The 20,975-nt window shown below is 47.2% G+C and overlaps 1 protein-coding gene across 7 annotated transcripts in view; it reads right to left on the reverse strand.

The window, feature by feature from the left end:
• Positions 1–237: 237 nt before the first annotated feature.
• LOC136518442 (uncharacterized) overlaps positions 238–20,975 on the reverse strand; it is a 32,431-nt gene continuing 11,693 nt past the window's right edge. For 4 of the 7 annotated variants that reach the window (XR_010774495.1, XR_010774494.1, XR_010774489.1 and 1 more), the window contains one exon: positions 238–1,216. The gene's annotated coding sequence lies outside the window, so the exon portion shown is untranslated. The remainder of the gene's footprint in view (positions 1,217–20,975) is intronic. The other 3 variants (XR_010774492.1, XR_010774493.1, XR_010774491.1) reach the window with 3 other exon arrangements.

A 20,975-nucleotide genomic window follows, 5' to 3' on the forward strand; every position in this document is an offset into this window, starting at 1 on the left:
GAAAAATCTTCGAGCCACAACTCGTCTATTAGATAACTGTACAAGTTATGATGTTTGCATTTTTTTTTTAAAAAAAAAGGAAAAAAAGGTATAGAGAGTCGGCCTTATATAAGATAACATGGGTTTAAAGTACACAATAAATTTCATTTAACATGCAAATACATTACACATACAGATTTGCAAATATATTACACATGCAGATTTGCATACACTAGCGAGCTGTTTGGTTCACGGATTTGTAACGTCATCCGATTACATTGGTATTAGATAACGTGTGATCGTGTTTGTTTCAGTCCAACCGTAATCCAATCACGCCATAATCAGATACCGCCCTATAGGAATTTGTTACCCCTGCTATAAGAGCGTCAATCGATACCCGTGGCGCGTCCACTCCGCTCCGCTTCTTCTGGACGAGGCGCATTCAAGCAAGAGATGCCGCGTGCATGCATTCATGAATGGAATGGAATGGACGTAGACTGGCTGCATGTCTTCTCCACTCCAGATCTTCCAGGACGCGGGCCCCGCTCCAGATCTTCCCTTTCCATTCCCGTTACCGTGGGGGAAAACAAACAAATCAAGTGATCTGTTACTTTATTAACGTTACCTGTGTTTTTTTTATTACGTTAGCGTTTACGTTTAGGTTTGTGAACCAAACAGCATGTAGATTCGGGTGTCTATCACATACACACACATATATTTAGATGTCTATCGCATACACACATGCATAATGAGAATGTACAAGCTGGAGAAACAAAGGATACAAATACTATCATCTCTTTTTACTAACTACTCCCTCCGTTCTAAATCATTAATTATTCTGGCTTTTCTACGTACACAAATTTTGCTATCCATCTAGATATACACTTATGTCTAGATACATAATTTTTATGTTGTATCTAAAAAGTCAGAATGATTTATAATTTAGAACAGAGAGACTTAGATGTTGAGCTGCCCCCTGTCTACTAACTCAGAGCACGACTGGCTGTAAATCGTCTCTATTTTCTTCACCCTTTTGACCACCTTCTATCCTTAAATGATGCAGAATTAAAACGCTGAGAGCTCAACAGAAGAATAAAATAAGTATTCTTTTTCAGATAAGAATTACACTCACCTGCGAACCTCATGATCACCTCTTCTTGTGGTCCTGTATATTCAGGATCAAATACAGCATAGAACACTTCATATCAGGCATTAGAGCTGGGGGCAAAGCAGCAACCTGTAAGTATCTTAGTGAAATGCAAATTTTAAACTGTAAGTATCTTAGTAATTTTACCCCAGCAATTGTATCTAAGATTCAAAAGCAGGACGAGGAGCTTGATGATGAAACCAGAAAACCGTGTGAATAGCAATCCGCAAGGATGAACGGGGATGCAAACACAAAGCTGTTCTAACTTCATGCTCGACACAGGACGAGGAAGAACCTAATTATGGTTGCAGATGGGCATATATATACCAATGAGGACAAAGCTAGAATTGTTGATGACTTCTATGAGGGCCTGCTTGGGACTTGCATGGATAGAGCGCACCTTTAATCTGACAGAGCTAGGTCTCAATGCTCTAGACTTGGCTGACCTTGAGCAGCCATTCACAGAAGAGGAAATTTGGGCAACAATTAAGCAACTCCCTTCAGACAAAGCTCGAGGGCCAGACGGGTTTACAGGTCGCTTTTACAATCCTGCTGGTCAATAATCAAGTCTGATATCATGGCTGCTGTTTCGGCGATTTGGAGCAGAAAATTCATGAATTTTGGGATTCTCAATACGGCCTATATAACTCTCCTCCCCAAAAAGGAAGCTGCTGACTTCCAGCCAATAAGCCTAGTTCACAGTTTTGCCAAGCTAATTACTAAATTACTAGCGAATCGTCTTGCAGGTTACCAAATGGTGTCAGCAAACCAAAGTGCCTTCATAAAAGGCCGTTTCATTCAAGATAATTTTATGCTGGTACAACAGACAGCAAGATTCCTGCATCAACAGAAGCAACCGCGTGTCCTCCTCAAGTTGGATATTTCTATAAGCTTTTGACTCGGTTTCCTGGCCCTTTCTCCTTGAGGTTTTGCAATCCTTCGGCTTTGGGCAGATCTGGAGGGACATAATTACTGGGTTACTATCTACTTCTACTCAAGTGCTTCTGAATGGGATTCCCGTGGAGCATATCCCTCACCGGCGTGGGTTAAGGCAAGGGGATCCATTATCCCCAATGCTATTCATCTTGGTGATGGATGTTCTGGGACAAATGATTTCTAAAGCTGCCAATGAAGGTTTGTTGCAGCCACTCTCGACACAGCCGTTACAATACAGGATTTCATTGTATGTGGACGATGTGGTTCTATTTCTTCGACCTGATGCCAATGATATTGCCATCATAATGGATTTGATAAAAATCTCTTTGGAGAAGCTTCTGGTCTTAGAACCAATTTCCAAAAGAGTAATGTTCTGTCCATCAGTTGTGGTGAACAGCATAGTTATTAAGGCGGTAAGGCGAGGTGTGGCGAGTCACCCCCTTCCAGACGCCTAGGCGTTTAAGGCGCACGGCGAGGCGAGGCGATGCCATACAAACTGAAAGGATCAAGATGCCCAAGAGGGGGTGAATTGGGCTAATTCTAAATTCTTGCAATAATTAAGTCCTACACTTAGCCAATTTCACCCCTTGTGCCTAGAATGTGTTTTTATTGTTCTCCCGCATAAAAATTTTACACCCTAGGTTCCAATCCTACTCTAGCATGGCAATTCTAGAAATGTAAAGACATGAAATAAATTGCTCAAATGTAAATGGTCAAAGTAAAGAGAGGGAAATGAACACGGCGATGTTTTCCTGAGGTATCGGAGAGTCGTCACTCCCCACTAGTCCTCGTTGGAGCACCCGCGCAAGGGTGTAGCTCCCCCTTGATCCACGCAAGGATCAAGTGCTCTCTACGGGTTGATTCTTTGACACTCTATCGCGGTGAATCGCCCACAACCGCTCATAGCATAACTTGGGTCATCCACAAGCTCCGTCGGATGATCACCAAGCTTCCAATTGCCACCGAGCCGTCTAGGTGATGGCGATCACCAAGAGTAACAAGCACAAACTTTCACTTGACCAAGACAAGCCTGATGAGAAGGGTGGATGCACACTTGCTACTCCCTATGCACTAATAAGGTCCTTAATCTTGGATTATCAAATCTCAATCACCTCACTAGGCTCTTGCTCTCCCTTGCACTCCAAAGGTGTTTCTCAGCTGAACAAATGGGCAAGAGACCTCCTATGGACGAGTGGAGTAAGTATTTATATCCCTCATTCAAAACATAACGTTTGGAGGCTGAGTCACCACTCTGCGGGCTGACCGGACGCTCCGGTCAGTTGTGCCTGCCACTGTCAGACAGAGCCGTTAAGCTCTGACTGGACTCTGACCAGCGTCCAGTCAGCACCAACCGGACGCGTCCAGTCAAGAAAAATCCTTTCTGGAACCTTATTGGAGTCGACCGGACGTAGGCACCCTAGCGTCCGGTGCTCCCCCACTCAACGTCCGATCAGTACCAGATGACTGCAGTTGATTAAATCAACTGACTTGACTCTCCCTCCAGCGTCCGATCACAACCAGACCAGCATCCGGTCAGTACCAGACGACTGCAGTTGATCAAATCAGCTGACCGGACTCACCCTCCAACGTCCGATCACAACCAGACCAGCGTCCGGTCAGTTATTTGACCCTCCATTCACTTTCAACTCGAGATCCTATATGAATGAAGTTGACTCCAATTGATCTTAGGGCTATTCCTGAGCTACCTAGTGCTAAGTTTGATAAGTGTGCACCACACTGTCGATGCGGGACCCACAGGATACCCCGCAAGGAAGAGAGAAGATCTAGTCTAACTAGAATTCTTTTCATGTAATCCTAGTAGTAATACTACCATGTAATCCTACTAGGACTCTACATTGTAAACCGATTAAGACTCTGGTCTCCTGACTATATAAAGGAGGGCAGGGCTCCTTGGATCGGGAGTTGAGAGAACAACAACTGTACGACACTTAATCAATCCAACGCAAAGGCTAAGGCCGACTGGACGTAGGGCTATTATTCGATCACAATCGAAGGCCCGAACCAGGATAAATCGACTGTCTCTTGCGTTTATCGTCGAGTTCAGCATACGCCAAAGCCCGAACATACTGCCCCGGGTACCCCTGTGGCAGGCTATCGGTGGTGAAACATCGACAGCTGGCGCGCCAGGTAGGGGCTTTCGGTGACTTTGCATCCGAGAGCTCGACGGACCTCGACAACATGATTTTTTCGAAGGGATCAACCTTCATCTTCGGTTCGTGGATCTGCGAGGCAGGCGACGATGGCAAGCTCCAAGGCCGTCTCCTCGAAAATTCGGATCATCATCAAGACCTTTCCATTTCGGCGACAACGACAGATCAGCTTGCCGGAAGATTCGCGCAGCTCGTGATGTCCAATCCAACTTTAGATTTCACGGCTTCACGCATCCGATTCAAACTCAGGCTCCGCTTCCGAGACGAAGTCTTATCCGAGTTCTTTTGGAAAACCGAGTTCTTTTCCGACAAGGCTCCGGAACACGACATCAACCTATCAAGAATACAACTCGGAGTACACTCAGAGTACTTTAAAGAAGACGGGTCCTTTTTCGTTCGGTCTCCGCAACATGGCAACGTCTTATCAGGCACAGCTCGAAAGATCTCTTAATCTAGTGCTTGGAATATCACTGACAGGAGCTCAGGAAGGTCTCGTACTAACCGTAATATCTCAAGACTACATCATCCACTGGCCAGGTTCTGTTCCTGAAGATAGCAGTACCCGGCTAGTTGACACAACAACGACAACAGCTCTACCCTACCAAGAAGGAGACTCGATCTGCGACCTTGAAGCCTCTACTGAAGTTATCAACAACTCTGACAGTACGGAAACCAACGCCGATGACAGAACAACTCACGCACGAGAAGTATTCATGGTTCGCCGTCCTCGATCACCATTAGCCCTCCCAGAAGCACCCAACATCAGGTCATCGGATGAATCTGAGTCCAACATATCACCCTTTATCCAAGGGCACGATGGTGAGACCGAAAATCAAAAGCAAGCCAGAGAAAGAAAAAACAAATTGAAACAAGAACGCCAACGTCGTGCTAGGCAGCGCAAGGAAGCATGGATCAGATATGAGTCAGATCTAGCTGAGTACGATAGAAGAAAATCAGAACAAGAAGTCGAAGAAAGACGCGCGGCAAATACACCCTACGACAGGATCCAAGAAGCACTAGAAGAACTCAGAGCAATCTCACATCCCAGTGAAAAACAGGAACAACTCCGGAACTATCTCCGGTCAACAGCCCTAAGGACGCACGACAGAAGAACCCGTTCAAAACTACCTGCCAGATCGACATCTCATGCGCAAGAAGATCAAAATCAAAAGAAGTCCGCTTTCGAGAGACTTGGACCAAGTGGAAGTCACAACGGGGAAAGTAGAAGAGACCATAATCAAAACTACCGAGTCGAACAACCAAGAAAGATCAGAAGCAAAGTACCCATTCAGACAGCCACGCAGAACTACTCTCGACAAGACGACAATTGGCTAGAAGGAGGTGGCGAATCAGAATACAAAGAAGCCGGAGCGCACGATAGATTCCCCCGTTTTGCGAATAGACTTGCTTCAATACGACTACCTCACAAGTTCAAGCCGTCCAACCACTCTAAGTATGATGGCAAGACCGAACCAAGGCAGTGGCTCAGGATCTACTCGCAATCAATCGAACTAGCCGGAGGAGACGACGACATCAAGACCTTATTCTTCCCAATGGCCCTAGAAACCATGCCCCTCCAATGGTTCGACAAATTGAATCCAGAGTCGATCAGAAATTGGGAAGACTTGCAAAGCTCTTTCTGTGAAAATTTCGCAGGTATCATTACGCACCCCATCACCCACGCAGAATTAAAAGACTCAAGCAAAAAGGAGGCGAAAGTCTCAGAAATTACTATCGACGATTTGGCGAACTACGTGCTCAAGTACACGACATCACTGAACGAGAAGTAATCGAAGCTTTCTCTCACGGAATCATGGCTAGGTGGCAATTTCAGGATTTTTGCAAAGAACACCCGAGAAACAATGAAGAATTCAGACGCACAGTGGAAAGAATGATTACTGCAGAGAAGACACGAGAAAGGTTCTCGGATAGAAACAACCAAGACAACCCGGATAAGCGAAATCATCGAAACAACAGACATCAGGAAAGAAAGTGTGGACCAGACAACACCGTAGCGACAGCTGACAAAGCAAGGAAGTTTTCCAAACACAGGAGGTATGACGACATTGAAAACATGCAGTGCATCTAGCACCCTAAATGAAATCATAGAATCAGAGAATGCTACACCTTCAAAAATCGATACACGGGAAAAGATAGTAAGGGGAACAATAAAGAAGGCAATCAGAAAAAAGATGAAGACAACCACGAAGACAAAGGATTCCAAAAATCCAGGGGAACAGTAGCAGTAATCTTCGCTGGGGCCCCAGATTCTAGAAGCAAACATCAAGAATGAAGAATTCAGACGCACAGTGGAAAGAATGATTACTGTAGAGGAGAAGACACAAGAAAGGTTCCCGGATAGAAACAACCAAGACAATCCGGACAAGCGAAATCATCGAAACAACAGACATCAAGAAAGAAAACGTGGACCAGACAACACCGTAGCGACAGCTGACAAAGCAAGGAAGTTTTCCAAACCCAGGAGGTATGACGACATTGAAAACATGCAGTGCATCTAGCACCCTAAATCAAATCATACAATCGGAGAGTGCTACACCTTCAAAGATCGATACACGAGAAAAGATAGTAAGGGGAACAATAAAGAAGGCAATCAGAAAAAAGATGAAGACAACCACGAAGACAAATGATTCCAAAAATCCAGGGGGACAGTAGCAGTAATCTTCGCTGGGGCCCCAGATTCCAGAAGCAAACATCAAGAAAAGCTAGCTCTACGAACCATCATGGTAGTGGAACCGACTACTACAAGATATCTCAATTGGTCACAGTATCCAATCCAGTTTTCAAGAGAAGACCAATAGACTAGCGTAGGAAACGCAGACCATTACCCACTGGTTCTAGATCCAACTATCGCCGGTATGACTGTCACAAAAGTACTAATCGATGGGGGAGCCGGACTCAACATCATATTTTCAGAAACACTAAGGATGATGGAACTACAACTCACCGGGATGATTACACCAACAAGCACCCCTTTTTATGGGATAGTACCCGGCAAGGTGGCCATGCCACTTGGGCAAATCACTCTACCGGTTACTTTTGGAACTCCCTCAAACTACCGTACAGAGTTCATCAAATTTGAAGTTGCAGACTTCGATTCATCATATCACGCAATCCTCGGGCGCCCAGCACTAGCAAAATTCATGGCAATACCGCATTACCCATACCTATTGTTTAAAATGCCAGGGCCTAATGGTGTTCTTTCCCTTCGAAGTGATTTGAAGCGCGCTTTTGACTGCGACATTCAAGCAATCCAAATTGCAGCAAAAGCACAAACCGCCAGTGGAAGAAAAGAAATAGCTACTATTGCCGCAGAAATAAGCCCAGAAGAACTAGAGATACCGGCTAAAAAGCCCAGCATCCTCGCACCACCAAAAGAAGCCGACGTTAAGCAAATCGACTTGAGCACTGGTGATCCCTCCAAAACGGCAACCATCAGCGCCCACCTCTTGACAAAATAGGAACTCGCGCTCACCAACTTTCTTCGAGACAACAAAGATATCTTTACCTGGAAGCCGGCCGACATGCCAGGTGTCCCAAGAGAGTTGGCTGAGCACGGAATCGATGTCAACGAAGGCTCCAAACCTGTGAAGCAACGGCTACGACGGTTTTCACCCGACAAGAAGGCAGCAATTAAAAAAGAAATCATAAAACTAATGGCAGCAGGATTCATCAGGGAAATCCTTCATCTAGATTGGCTAACAAACCCAGTTCTAGTACAGAAAAAGAACACGGATGAGTGGCGCATGTGCGTTGACTACATAGATCTCAACAAGCACTGCCCGAAAGATCCATTCGGACTACCACGTATTGATCAGATAGTTGATTCAACAGCAGGATCTGCCCTATTATCCTTTCTTGATTGCTATTCAGGATATCACCAGATCGTATTAAAGGAACAAGATCAGAGCAAGACATCCTTCATCACTCCTTTCGATACCTACTGCTACAAGACCATGTCGTTTGGACTCAAGAACGCTGGTGCCACTTACCAAAGAGCTATCTAAACATGCCTTGGTGAACAGATCGACGAAAACGTAGAAGCATACGTGGATGACGTAGTAGTAAAAACAAAGAACCCGGATACACTAATTGAAGACGTAAAGAAAACCTTCGAAAACCTGAAAAGATGGAGTTGGAAATTGAACCCAAACAAGTGTGTATTCGGAGTTCCATCAGAACAACTACTCGGATTCTTAGTCAGTCATCGGGGAATCGAAGCCAGCGCCAAGCAAATTCGAGCCATAACAGAGATGGAACCTCCTCGAAGTGTCAAAGATGTGCAGAAACTAACAGGCTGCATGACGACCCTCAATCGTTTCATATCAAGACTCGGCGAAAAAGGGCTACCTTTCTTTAAACTACTAAAGAAGACAGACAAGTTCGAGTGGACAGAAGAAACAGACCAAGCTTTCAAAAGACTTAAAGAATACCTCACCTCCTCGCCCATCCTCACACCTCCAAATAAAGACGAAGACATGATGCTGTATATTGCGGCTACTTCTACTGTGATCAGCACAGCAATAGTCATGGAAAGAGAAGAAGGGCGCGTATATAAAGTACAACGTCCCGTATACTACATCAGCGAAGTACTATCAGAATCAAAAATCCGGTACCCGCATGTGCAAAAACTACTCTACGCCCTACTGATCAGTTCACGCAAGCTTCGCCACCATTTTGAAAGCCACAAGATTACCGTGGTGACGGATTTCCCACTCGGAGACATCCTACACAATAAAGACGCAACAGGGCGCATATCTAAGTGGACAGTTGAACTTGGTGCTCTCAATATCAATTTCACACCACGGAAGACAATTAAATCTCAAGCCCTTGCCGATTTTGTTGCCGAGTGGACAGAAATTCAACAACCTATGTCAAATACCGTCCTTAACCATTGGAAGATGTACTTTGATGGATCACTCAAGTTAGGTGGCGCCGGCGCAGGCGTCCTCTTCATTTCTCCAGACGGAAAACAACTCAAGTATGTCCTTCAGATATTGTGGCAAGCTACAAACAATGAAGCAGAATATGAAGCTCTCATCCACGGACTCAAAGAGGCAATTACCCTCGGAATCTAGTGATTACTTGTATATGACGATTCGGCAGTAGTCATCAACCAAGTCAACAAAGATTGGGACTGCACCAAAGAAAACATGGGCGCTTATTGTGCTGAAATAAGAAAGCTCGAAAAACATTTTCAAGGATTAGAAATTCTACATGTCCTGCGTGACTCCAATATTGCAGCAGACATCCTCGCCAAACTCGGATCAGACAGGGCGAAGGTCCCACCAGGTGTGTTCATAGAGGAGTTGTTAGCTCCATCTATCAAACAACCCGATGAGATAACCCCTGAACTCCAAGCCAAAGGCGCACAGATTCTGGTGGTCACAGCATCATGGACCCAGGTCTTTATTGATTATATCAAAGAGAATAATGTAGAGAGATAATACAGCGCACACCCAATAAGGGGGGTGGCCTTTCATATATATAGCCGAGAAGGCTTGGAGTATAAGTAATATGAAGTACAATATAAGTTAGGCTATACATATCTATTTATATCTCTAATAGCCGCCCGCAGTCGCAGCGGGAGGATCTCGGACGCAAAGACTGGACCTAAAATCAGTAAACAACTGTACAGGCAAGCCTTTGGTCATAATGTCCGCGAACTGATGGGATGAAGGGACATGGAGGACCCGAACCTGTCCTAGAGCAACCTTGTCGCGAACAAAATGAATGTCAATCTCTATATGCTTCGTGCGGCGATGATGAACAGTATTACCCGTCATGTAGACTACACTGACATTGTCACAGTATACAATCGTCGCCGAAGTAAGAGGAGTGTGAAGCTCCTGAAGTAGCTGACGAAGCCAACAAGTCTCAGCAACAGCATGGGCGACAGCACGGTATTCAGCTTCCGCGCTGGAACAAGAAACTGTAGTCTACCGTTTGGAGGACCAAGACACTAGATTGTCACCAAGAAAGACAGTATCCAGACGTAGACCGCCGAGAATCCGGACAGCCAGCCCAATCAGCATCCGAGTATGTTGTGAGAGTGTCAAGAGACCCGGTACCGAGGTGAAGACCGGTAGACAATGTACCCTTGACGTATCGCAAAATCCGCTTGAGCAGCGCCAGATGAGGTTCACGCCGAGAATGCATAAAGAGACAGACCTGCTGAACTGCATAGGCAATGTCGGGACGAGTCAATGTGAGGTACTGTAAACCGCCGGCGAGACTCCGGTATTGTGTTGGATCGGCAACTGGTGAGCCATCAGTGGCTGACAGTTTGGCGCGTGCATCGACTGGGGTGGCTGTAGAGTGACACTCAATCATACCAGCCCGCTGGAGAAGATCAACTGCATACTGCCACTGTGACAGGAAAAGGCCGTCAGCAGAACGAGTGACAGAAATCCCGAGGAAATGATGAAGGTCCCCGAGATCAGTCATGGCGAACTCTGAGCTAAGGCGCTCAGTAATATGTCGAAGAAGAGCAAGCGAGGATGCTGTGAGGACAATGTCGTCGACGTAAAGCAACAGGTAAGCAACACTGGTGCCCTCCTTGAACACAAAAAGAGAAGTATCTGACACTGAAGCGACGAAGCCCAAGGTCTGAATGAAGGTAGCGAATCGCTGGTGCCATGCCCGAGGTGCCTGCTTGAGCCCATACAAAGACTTCTGTAACAAGCAGACATGGTCAGGTGCAGCCGGGTCGACGAATCCAGGTGGCTGCTGGCAGTAAACAATCTCATTTAGATGACCATGAAGAAAGGCATTCTTGACATCCAACTGATGAATTGGCCAGGCACGAGACGCAGCAATGCTGAGAACAACCCGAATCATTGTTGGCTTAACAACTGGACTGAAAGTCTCTTCGTAGTCGATGCCATACTGCTGAGAAAATCCTCGAACAACCCACCGAGCTTTGTGACAAGCAAGAGAGCCATCAGAGTGATACTTATGCTTGAAGATCCACTTGCCGGAAACAATGTTGGCACGAGGAGGCCGTGGTACGAGTCGCCAAGTGCCATTGTCAACAAGTGCCTTGTATTCATCCACCATCGCAGCCCGCCAATTTGGATCAGCAAGGGCGCTGCGATAATTGGCAGGAAGCGATGAGGCATGCGTGGCGGAGTAAGTCAGGCGTTCCGGCGGAGGCGGGAGCATTCCAGTCTGTTGCCGTGTCACACGGCGCAATGGAGCAGCAGGGACCGGCTCAGGTGCATGAGCCGGCTGAGGCGCCGGTGGAGGAGGCGTGACCTGTGCCTGGGGCACAGATGACGGTCGAGGACGCCGGCTGTACTGGAAGAGCACCGGCGGTCGTGATGCAGCAGGAGCCGGCAGACGTGCTGCTCCCTGAGCCGGTCGTGATGAAGCAGGAGCCGGCAGACGTGCTGCTCCCTGAGCAGCAAGCAGGATGTCAGCAGCAGAGGACGCGCCAGGGGCTGCCGGTGTAGGGCAGCAGTACCCTGAAGGACCGGACCATGTCAGAGGATGGCCGGGTCCAGTGCCAGGGTGTCGTCGTCGTCGAAAGTCGGCCGAGTAGAGAGCCGGACCGGAGCGCCAACAGGAGGAGCTGGCACAGGTGCAGGAAAACGATCCTGTAATAAAAAATCAAGTGACTCCGTAGGTGGTTTGGCAACCGCAAACAGAAAGTGAGTCATCAAAAATCACGTGACGGGAGACGATGACTTTGCGAGTGGAGAGATCGAGACAACGATAACCCTTTTGTGAAGAGGGGTACCCGATGAAGACGCAAGCGGATGAGCGAGGAACCAATTTATGAGGTGTCGTGGCACTAAGATTTGGGTAGCATAAGCAACCAAAGACTCGAAGCAAGGAGTAGTCAGGCATCTTGTGATAAAGGAGGTGATAGGGAATACCATTATTGATGGAGGAAGACGGGCGCCGATTGAGTAGAAGAACGGCGGTGGCTAAAGCTTCGGCCCAGTAAGCTGAAGGCATGGCGGCATGAATCAAGAGGGTGCGCACGATATTGTTTAGCGTGCGTAATATCCGTTCAGCTTTCCCATTTTGAGCAGACGTGTAAGGGCAAGAAGTGCGAAGAAGAATGCCGCGGCTAGCAAGAAAGGTAGACGTGGCATTGTTGATGAACTCAGTGCCGTTATCCGCCTGAAAACACTGGACAGGCAGGCTGAATTGGGTGTAAGCATAATTAGTAAAATCGACAATATGTGCATGAACCTCTGATTTATGCCGAAGAGGAAACGTCCAGCAATAATGACTATAATCATCAACAAGCACAAGATAATATTTAAATCCAGACACGCTAAGAACTAGAGACGTCCAGACATCACAATGAACAAGTTGAAAAGGTGCTGAACAGCGAGACGATGAACTAGTAAAGGGCAGCCATGTGTGTTTGCCAAGTTGACAGGCATGACAAATACCACGGGCTGCATTATTACAAGAGATAGCTGAAAGTTTATTAAGTGTGGCTATGGCTGCAGGTGCTGGATGACCAAGACGTGAATGCCACAATGAGGATGGCGGCGACATGACAGGCTGCAGCAGGTTGACTGGAATGTGGAAGGGTGTAGAGCTCCCCGCCACTATTGCAACGCAGAATCTCGGTCTTGGTCTGTAGATCCTTAACAGAGAAGCCAAAAGCGTCAAACTCAATGGAGCAGTTATTGTCGTGAGTAAACTGACGAACAGATAACAAATTTTGAACAAGATGTGGAGCGACAAGAACATTATTCAGTTGAAAAATATGATCAGCTATAGGAAGAATGGAAGTGCCACAACTAGAAATTGGAATGGAGGACCCATTGTCGACTGTGATGAAGGACGGTGAATGAGGTAGATGGGAAAGAAGTATACCGTCGTGGGAGGACATATGAGATGTAGCTCCTGTATCGAGGACCCAGGGGCTGGCGCCTCCCTGCAGTGCCATCTGGATGAGGGAGGCAATGAGAGCGCCCTGATCCCAGCCACCGGACGTAGAAGGCGGTGCGAAGGACGTGTGGGCCTGCGGCAGAGGTGCCATTGGAGGACGCCACTACGGCTGAGGAGCCCACGGAGAAGGACCAGCCCACGGGTTCATGTAGACCCAAGGACCAGTCGGCTGGACGCCGGGGCCGGGACGCCCGCCCAGGAGGCCAGGGGACGCCGCGGGTGGCTGTTGGTGGCGGCTGCCACCGCCGTTGTTGCCTCCACGCGCACCGTAGCCGCCCTTGCCCTTGCCCTTGCCCTTGCCGCCGCCTCCACGTGCACCATAGCCGCCGCCGTTGGGGTTGGTGCCGGAGGGCGAGGAGCGGCAGGAAGGGGAGGTGCAGGCCGTAGTCGCTGAAGTCGTGGACGGGGCGACGGCAGTAAGGGCGGTGTCGGAGGAGACCTTGGCATCGTTGGCGAGGTGGAGCTCCTTGAGCCGAAGGGTGTTGTGGGCGGAGATGAACGATGGAAGAACCGCCGCATTGGCGATGATGTCCGCCGTGTTGGTGAAGCGCGGATTGAGGCCGCGAAGAAGGTTGAGGACCAGCTGGGGCTCAGAGACGGTGTGGCCAACGTCACGGAGAGCGTCAGCCGTGTGCTTCATGCGCTGGGCGTAGGCGTCGATGGACAAATCACCCTGGGTCATAGAGTGGAACTCTTGACCTAGGACGACGGCGCGTGTCTCCTGGTTTGCCTGAAACAGATTGGTAATGGCAACAAAGAGATCACGGGCAGTCTGCTCAGGTTCCATGGCGAGGTCGAGGACGCTGTCGTCGATGCAGCCATACATCCAACTCCGGACGCAAGCATCTGGCTGGGACCATGTGCGATCAGTAGGGCGTGCCGGGATGGAGCCGTCGATGTGGCCAAGTAGGCCGAACTTGCCGCACATAGCGGTGAAGAAGGCAGACCACTTGGTGTAGTTCGGCAGCTTGAGATCAAGGGTGATCGGCACGTGCTGGCGCACGTTGATGGTCGCGTAGGAGAAGATCATAGGAGCAGGGGCGTCTGTCATGGCCGGCATGGATGGTGATCCAGACATCCCAGAGGTTGCGGTCGAGGAGGATCCATTGGTGGCCATAACAGGGGGGGCAGCGCCGAGGTGGTAGGGGGGCGGCGCCGGGAGAGGTAGGGCTAGGGCAGCGGAAGAGAGGAAACCCTAATTTGCCCGGTCTATGATACCATGTAGAGAGATAATACACCGCACACCTAATAAGCGGGGGTGGCCTTTCATATATATAGCCGAGAAGGCTTGGAGTACAAGTAATATGAAGTACAATACAAGTCAGGCTATACATATCTATTTATATCTCTAATAAATAAGTTGCCAGCAGAAAAAGAAGAGGCTACCCGAATTGTTCGCAGAAGCAAAAACTACGTCCTAGTAGGGGACAAGCTCTACAGAAGAGCGGCATCATCAGGAGTACTCCTAAAATGTGTCTCATTCGAAAAAGGCAAAGAGATCTTAGATGAAATACACTCAGGTTGCTGTGGGAATCATGCCGCTTCAAGAACATTAGTCGGCAAAGCATTCCGCACACTTTTTCTTCAAAAAAGCGCACGTCACAGAAAAGACTTCTTCAAGGCAGACCACATCAAGACCTTACGACAAAAAGAACCCGGACCGAGCCATATCCAAGTTCTTTTTGACCTTCAACGAAGAAACAGAGCAATTTCAAGACAAGATCCTCCAGCTCCTTGTTCCAAATAGCAAGAGGCTCGGGGGCTACACCCAGATGGATGAACTTTTTTCAAAAAGCACACACCACTCGAAGATCCAAAGAAGCACTACATGGTTTCACTCAAGAAAGCATTCGGACGACCCTTGTTCCTACTCGACAAGAGGAACAAGACGAGGCTTCCAGGTTTCAACCATGAAGTGCTCGAAGGCTTGTCGATGCGGGACCCACAGGATACCCCGCAAGGAAAAGAGAAGATCTAGTCTAACTAGGATTCTTCCCATGTAATCCTAGTAGTAATACTACCATGTAATCCTACTAGGACTCTATATAGTAAACCGACTAGGACTCTGGCCTTCTGACTATATAAAGGAGGGCAGGGCTCCTTGGATCGGGAGTTGAGAGAACAACAACTGTACGACACTTGATAATCAATCCAACGCAAAGGCTAAGGCTGACTAGACGTAGGGCTATTACTCGATCATAATCGAGGGCCCAAACTAGGATAAATCGACTGTCTCTTGCGTTTACCGTCGAGTTCAGCATACGCTGAAGCCCGAACATACTGCCCCGGGTACCCCCGTGGCAGGCTATCGGTGGTGAAACATCGACACATACCTAATCCATTAGACTCACCTAGGTTAAGCTACTAGTCCATACAACCCTTGATAGTATGGTCAAAGAAAAAACAAAGTACTAAACTACTCTAAGTGTCTCTCCAACACCAAACGACACTTAGAACTAGTCCGTCTTTAACCTTGTCGTCCATTCTTTGAAAACCAAAATGATTTCCATCGACAGGGGTATGACAACCATGATTGTCCAATCAATTTCCATTAATATGACCTAACTCAAATTGCCTCTGCAAAACACACGTTAATCATAGTAATCTCGTGTCGTCATTAATCACCGAAACCCAGCTAGGAGCCAAGATGCTTTCAATCTCCCTCTTTTTGGTGATTGATGACAACACAACCTCGAGTATGTAAAAGAGATGAGTGAGGTTTTCAACATGCTTGGTTCATATAAGCTTTTGACAATAAGAACAAATGGGTTATGCATGCTTATATGACTCAAGCCAACATGGTGTACTCAAAAGATATGAATTAAGCATGAGTACATAAAGTAAAACTCATTTGAATCGGAGTAAAATATGAAAGCAAAGCAAATGAGCATAACCAAGTGACATGACATATACATATATCAATGTAGAGAGCACACATGTCACATAAATCTCACCATCACATGTATATAATACTATGCATAAAAGTAAACATGAATGCACGAAGTCTCACACACAAAAGACCAAAAGAATCGAATCAAGAGACCAAAATAATCGAATCGAAACTATCTCACACGCTCCCCCTAAATCTAACATGCATGGCTTGCTACTGCCTCTAAAACTCATCCTGTCGAGCCTGAAGCTGAGCAAGTGCAGTTGCGGTCTCCTGTGCCTAGTAGGCCTAGTCCTGTCTCATCCGCTCAAGTATAGCGAGAAGTGCTGGGTCAGTCTGCGATGGCTGTGGTTGAGCAGAGCTGGAGCCACTATCCTCTCTGTCATGTGGTCGAGGATCCATCTGTGGAATCGGCTGATATTCATCATCTGACCTGTCACTCGAGTCGCTCTCCACCTTATCCTCCTCCTGTGCATCAAGCCGCTCCTCCTCTATCGCTGCAATGCCCCTGATGATCTCATCCTGCTGAGCTGTTGTCTCTGGTACCTCTGGGCGATGGCTCGGCTGGCGAGGAGTCCTCGCACGACTGTGACGTAGCATCTGGCTCATGTCATACGATGAAAACTCAGTAGTAGCACCTGTCCACTCTGCCATTGTCTCTGGGGACTTGTGTGTAACTACCTTTCAGAGTAGGAAAGTGATCCAATGAGCATAAGACAGCTAACGGTGACCTCTGAAGCCCTCTGCTAGTGTGTCCTCCATCTCTGAAAGCATCACATCCCAAATATCAAAGACAGTCTGAGACACCAGGTGATACACTAGCCATAGCTGAATATGAGTCAGGCCCTCGCGGTAGCCCATCCTCGGGAGCAGAGTCCTCCTCATAATAGCATCAAGGAGCCGAGCTATAGGTGTAAGGTCACGTGGTGCCCAGCTCGACCCCTTGCCAAACAGCTCTGTGAAGCATGGTCTGATAAGATTTGTAAGTGGCATAAGTCCGCCGTGAGGGCGTCTCGGAGGCTCTGTCTGTCCATAGCATACCTCATGAAGGCGAATAGGTGACTCAGGAATCCTCAGTATCTCTCTGACCCTCGAGCTCTGGAGCCTATAGTCACGGCCTCTGAAGGCAAAGTGAATAAATCTGTATCTCGGGTCAATCCATAGAGAGGAGTAGAACTCACGAACCCATGACGGAACATAGCGACCAGTTTGTCCAAGAAGATCTGTAAGCCTGGCAGATAAGAAAGGTGAGGACGGATCTGCTCGCCTACAGCTGCAACTAGAGACTCTATGGAGCAAACCTGCTGAGATCTGAAAGCAACACCGCTATTGAGATAAGCTTGATAGAAATCCTCCTGCAGCACGATGTAGAAGTGCTCTGACGCACGCTCATCCCTCCTCGGTGGAAACCAATCCTCAAACTATACAAACCGTAGCTGCTGCACCTGTCTGGCTGTGGTCTGGGAGGTGGACGAGAGCCTCACCTCTGTGTCTGAGGCCTCGGTGATACCTGAGTACGTGTACGACTGGAGCATCGAAGCTGTGGCTGTGCTGCCTGCTCTGCCTCCTCAACCTACTCTCCGTGCTGAGCGTCCTTTGTCTGCTCTGCTGACTGTGTCTGCTGCTGAAAGGTCCTTGTGTGGTTTTAGTAATTGAGTGACAACCTAGATGGACTAATTATATTTATGTGAGATACACAGGTGATTAGTCCACAGGTACATGTGTGTGAGCAACATATGCCATGAAGGTGAAAATGGCTTGGAGATGTTGCAAAGCTCACACATGTGATGATGAAGGAGCTCATTGCACATGAGTCATGACATTGAGTCATGTGATCAAGGTGGAGAAGATCAAGACAAGACTTGACTTGATGGATAGGTTGCAAGCGTGAAGGGCAAGTCGGAGGCTTTAGAGCGATGGACCACGTGGCGGTGAAGCTTGAGCAAGATTTGGCGTCGATGGACGAAGGCAACGATGAAAAGCAAGTGAAGTCAAGATCGATGAACCAATATGATCACGTGATGATATGAAATGGATCATATCATTGTTGATCATGTTAGTGCATGTGTTGCATCGACATTGGAGGAGATGAAATGGAATACGCAAGGCAAAGGTATAATCTAGGGCATTTCATTTCACTGGTCATAGGTGTGTAGAGAAGTTTATGACCGGGTTTAGGATAAATGGCCGTACTATCAAGAGGGGCAAACTTGTTTGTATATCAGTCATCTAGTGTCACTCGAGTGATCTAAATTTGCATCGCCGCTAGGATCGAGTGGCGTGGCAAGTTGAGTGGCTAATCCTTTAGAAAATAATTGTGAAAATGCTAACACACATACATATGATGGTGTACACTTGGTGGTGTTGGCACATTTACAAATGAGATGAAGTTGGAGTTGATGTGGATCAACTCGGTGATGAAACGGAGACGTGAAGGGTTTGAAACTTCACCGGCGGAGTGTCCGCCCGTAGAGTGCGGACAGTCCGATGGTGCCACCGACGACCTGTACAGAAAAGATAGTGTTTCACAGATTGCACCGGACGCTAGTCAAGCAGTGACCGGATGCAGGGGTCCTGCGTCTGGTCAGTGGCAGCAGTGAAGGCGCAGGCGTCGGTCTTCGACCGGACGTTGGGTCACTTCGTGACTGGACACTGGGTGGGTGCGTCTGGTCCTGCTGACGTGGCAACATAGAGAAGAGGAGAAGGACCGGACGCTGATGTTGCGTCCGATCATGACCGACCGGACATATCCGGTCGTGGTTGAGCAACTCTGGGAGCTTACTAGAAGTGACCAGACGCTGGAGTCCTGCGTCCGATCGTGATCAAACTGACGCGTCCGGTCGTGACTAGAACCTTACTGGAAGTGACCGGACGCTGGGGTCCTGCGTCCGGTCTTGGCACTGTGCTGCGTCCAGTCATCACTTGACCGCTGACATCAAACAACTGAGGTTGAACGGAGACGACACGTGGCGTGCATCCGTTGATCGGACACTGGCAGGGTGCGTCCGGTCGATCTGACCGGAGCGTCCGGTCACCCCGAGCTGTGCCCAGTGAAGGGGTATAACGGCTCTATTTTCATGAGGGCTATAAATAGAAAATCTCTCCAAGCTTCTTGGTGAATAGTATGGTATCGACCTTCCTAATGGTAAAGCCCTTCTCAATGAGGAAATCCCGAAGACCCTCATACCACGCTCTTGAGGCTTGCTTAAGCCCATATAGCGCCTTGGACAACCTATAGACATGATTATGATATCTAAGGTCTTCAAACCCGGGAAGTTGATCAATATAGACTGATTCATTTGTGAAACCATTTAAAAATGCACTTTTAACATCCATTTGATGTAATTTCATTTCATTATGGGATGCATATGCAAGAAGGATACGAATGGCTTCAAGTCTTGCAACCGATGCAAAGGTCTCTCTAAAATTCAACCCTTCAACTTGAGATAACCCCTTTGCAACTAGCCTTGCCTTGTTCCTCACAATGATGCCTTGATCATCTTGTTTGTTACGGAACACCCACTTTGTTTCAATGACTCTTGCATCTTGTGGTCGCTCTTCACGTGTCCAAACTTTATTTCGGATGAAGTTGTTCACTCTTTATGCATGGCATTTATCCAATCCGAATCTTGAAGAGCTTCTATATTTTTAGGCTCAATGCAAGAAACAAATGAGTGATGTTCAATAAATGAGGCAAGTTTTTTAGGGCGAGTCATTACACCCTTTGAAGAACTCCCTGTGATGAGATCTTATGGATGTGCTTGTTGTATGGGTGAATTTCTTCTATCAATCACTTGAGGAGGAGATTGTGGAGCATCAACATCTTGAGCTTGTGCCACCATTTGATCATGGGAGACATGAGTATCTTCATTTTCTACTCTTCCATCTTTATCATCATCTTGTGGCACATTTGATGAAGAGGTTGGATCAATCACTTGTACATCAACTTTATCATCTTTGGGCTTGATGTCTCCAACCGAAATGTTCTTCATAGCCTCTCTCAATGGTTCATCACCTATATCATCAAGATTCTCATGTGCTCCTTGGGAGCCGTTAGATTCATCAAATTCTACATCATGTTTCTTCAACCAAGCCGGTGGCATGATTAAATACTCAATATGCTTTGGACTTTGATTAGTAACCAACAAGAAAACCAATATCACATCTTTGAAACTTCCCTAGGTATTGCCGCTTCTTGTAGATGTAGCATTTGTAACCAAACACCCGAAAGAATGAGCCGTCCGGCTTCTTCCCATTTAGCAACTCATAAGGGGTCTTGTCAACAAACTTTTGAAGAAATAGGCGGTTGGATGCATAACATGTGGTGTTGATAGTTTCCACCCATAGAGCTTCGGATGTATTATACTCATCAAGCATTGTTCTTATAAGGGTGATAAGTGTTCGGTTCTTTCTCTCTACTGTACCATTTTGTTGAGGAGTTTATGTTGTGGAGACCTCATGCTTGAGTTCAACTTCATCACAATATGCTTCAATATTTGTGTTGTCAAATTCTTTTCCATTGTCACTTCTTATCTTCTTGAACTTCACTTCAAATTCATTTTGTGCTCTCTTGGCAAACTTCTTGAAACATGCGGCCACTTCGGTCTTGTCATGAAGAAAGAACACCGAATTATATCTAGAGTAGTCATCAACTATCACAAGACAATAGAGATTGCCTCCCAAACTCTTGTAAGTTGTACGTCCAAATAGATCCATGTGTAGAAGCTCTAGTACATTTGTTGTTGACATGTAAGCTTTGGTTGGATGAGTGTTTGTAACTTGCTTGCCGGCTTGACATGTACTACAAAGCTTGTCCTTCTCAAATTTCACATCCTTCAAACCTCTCACAAATTCATTCTTCATTAACTTCTTGAGTGAGCTCATCCCAACATATGCAAGTCTTCTATGCCAAAGCCAC

The sequence above is a fragment of the Miscanthus floridulus genome, chromosome 17, assembly GCF_019320115.1.
Source record: "Miscanthus floridulus cultivar M001 chromosome 17, ASM1932011v1, whole genome shotgun sequence".
Classification (NCBI taxonomy): domain Eukaryota; kingdom Viridiplantae; phylum Streptophyta; class Magnoliopsida; order Poales; family Poaceae; genus Miscanthus; species Miscanthus floridulus.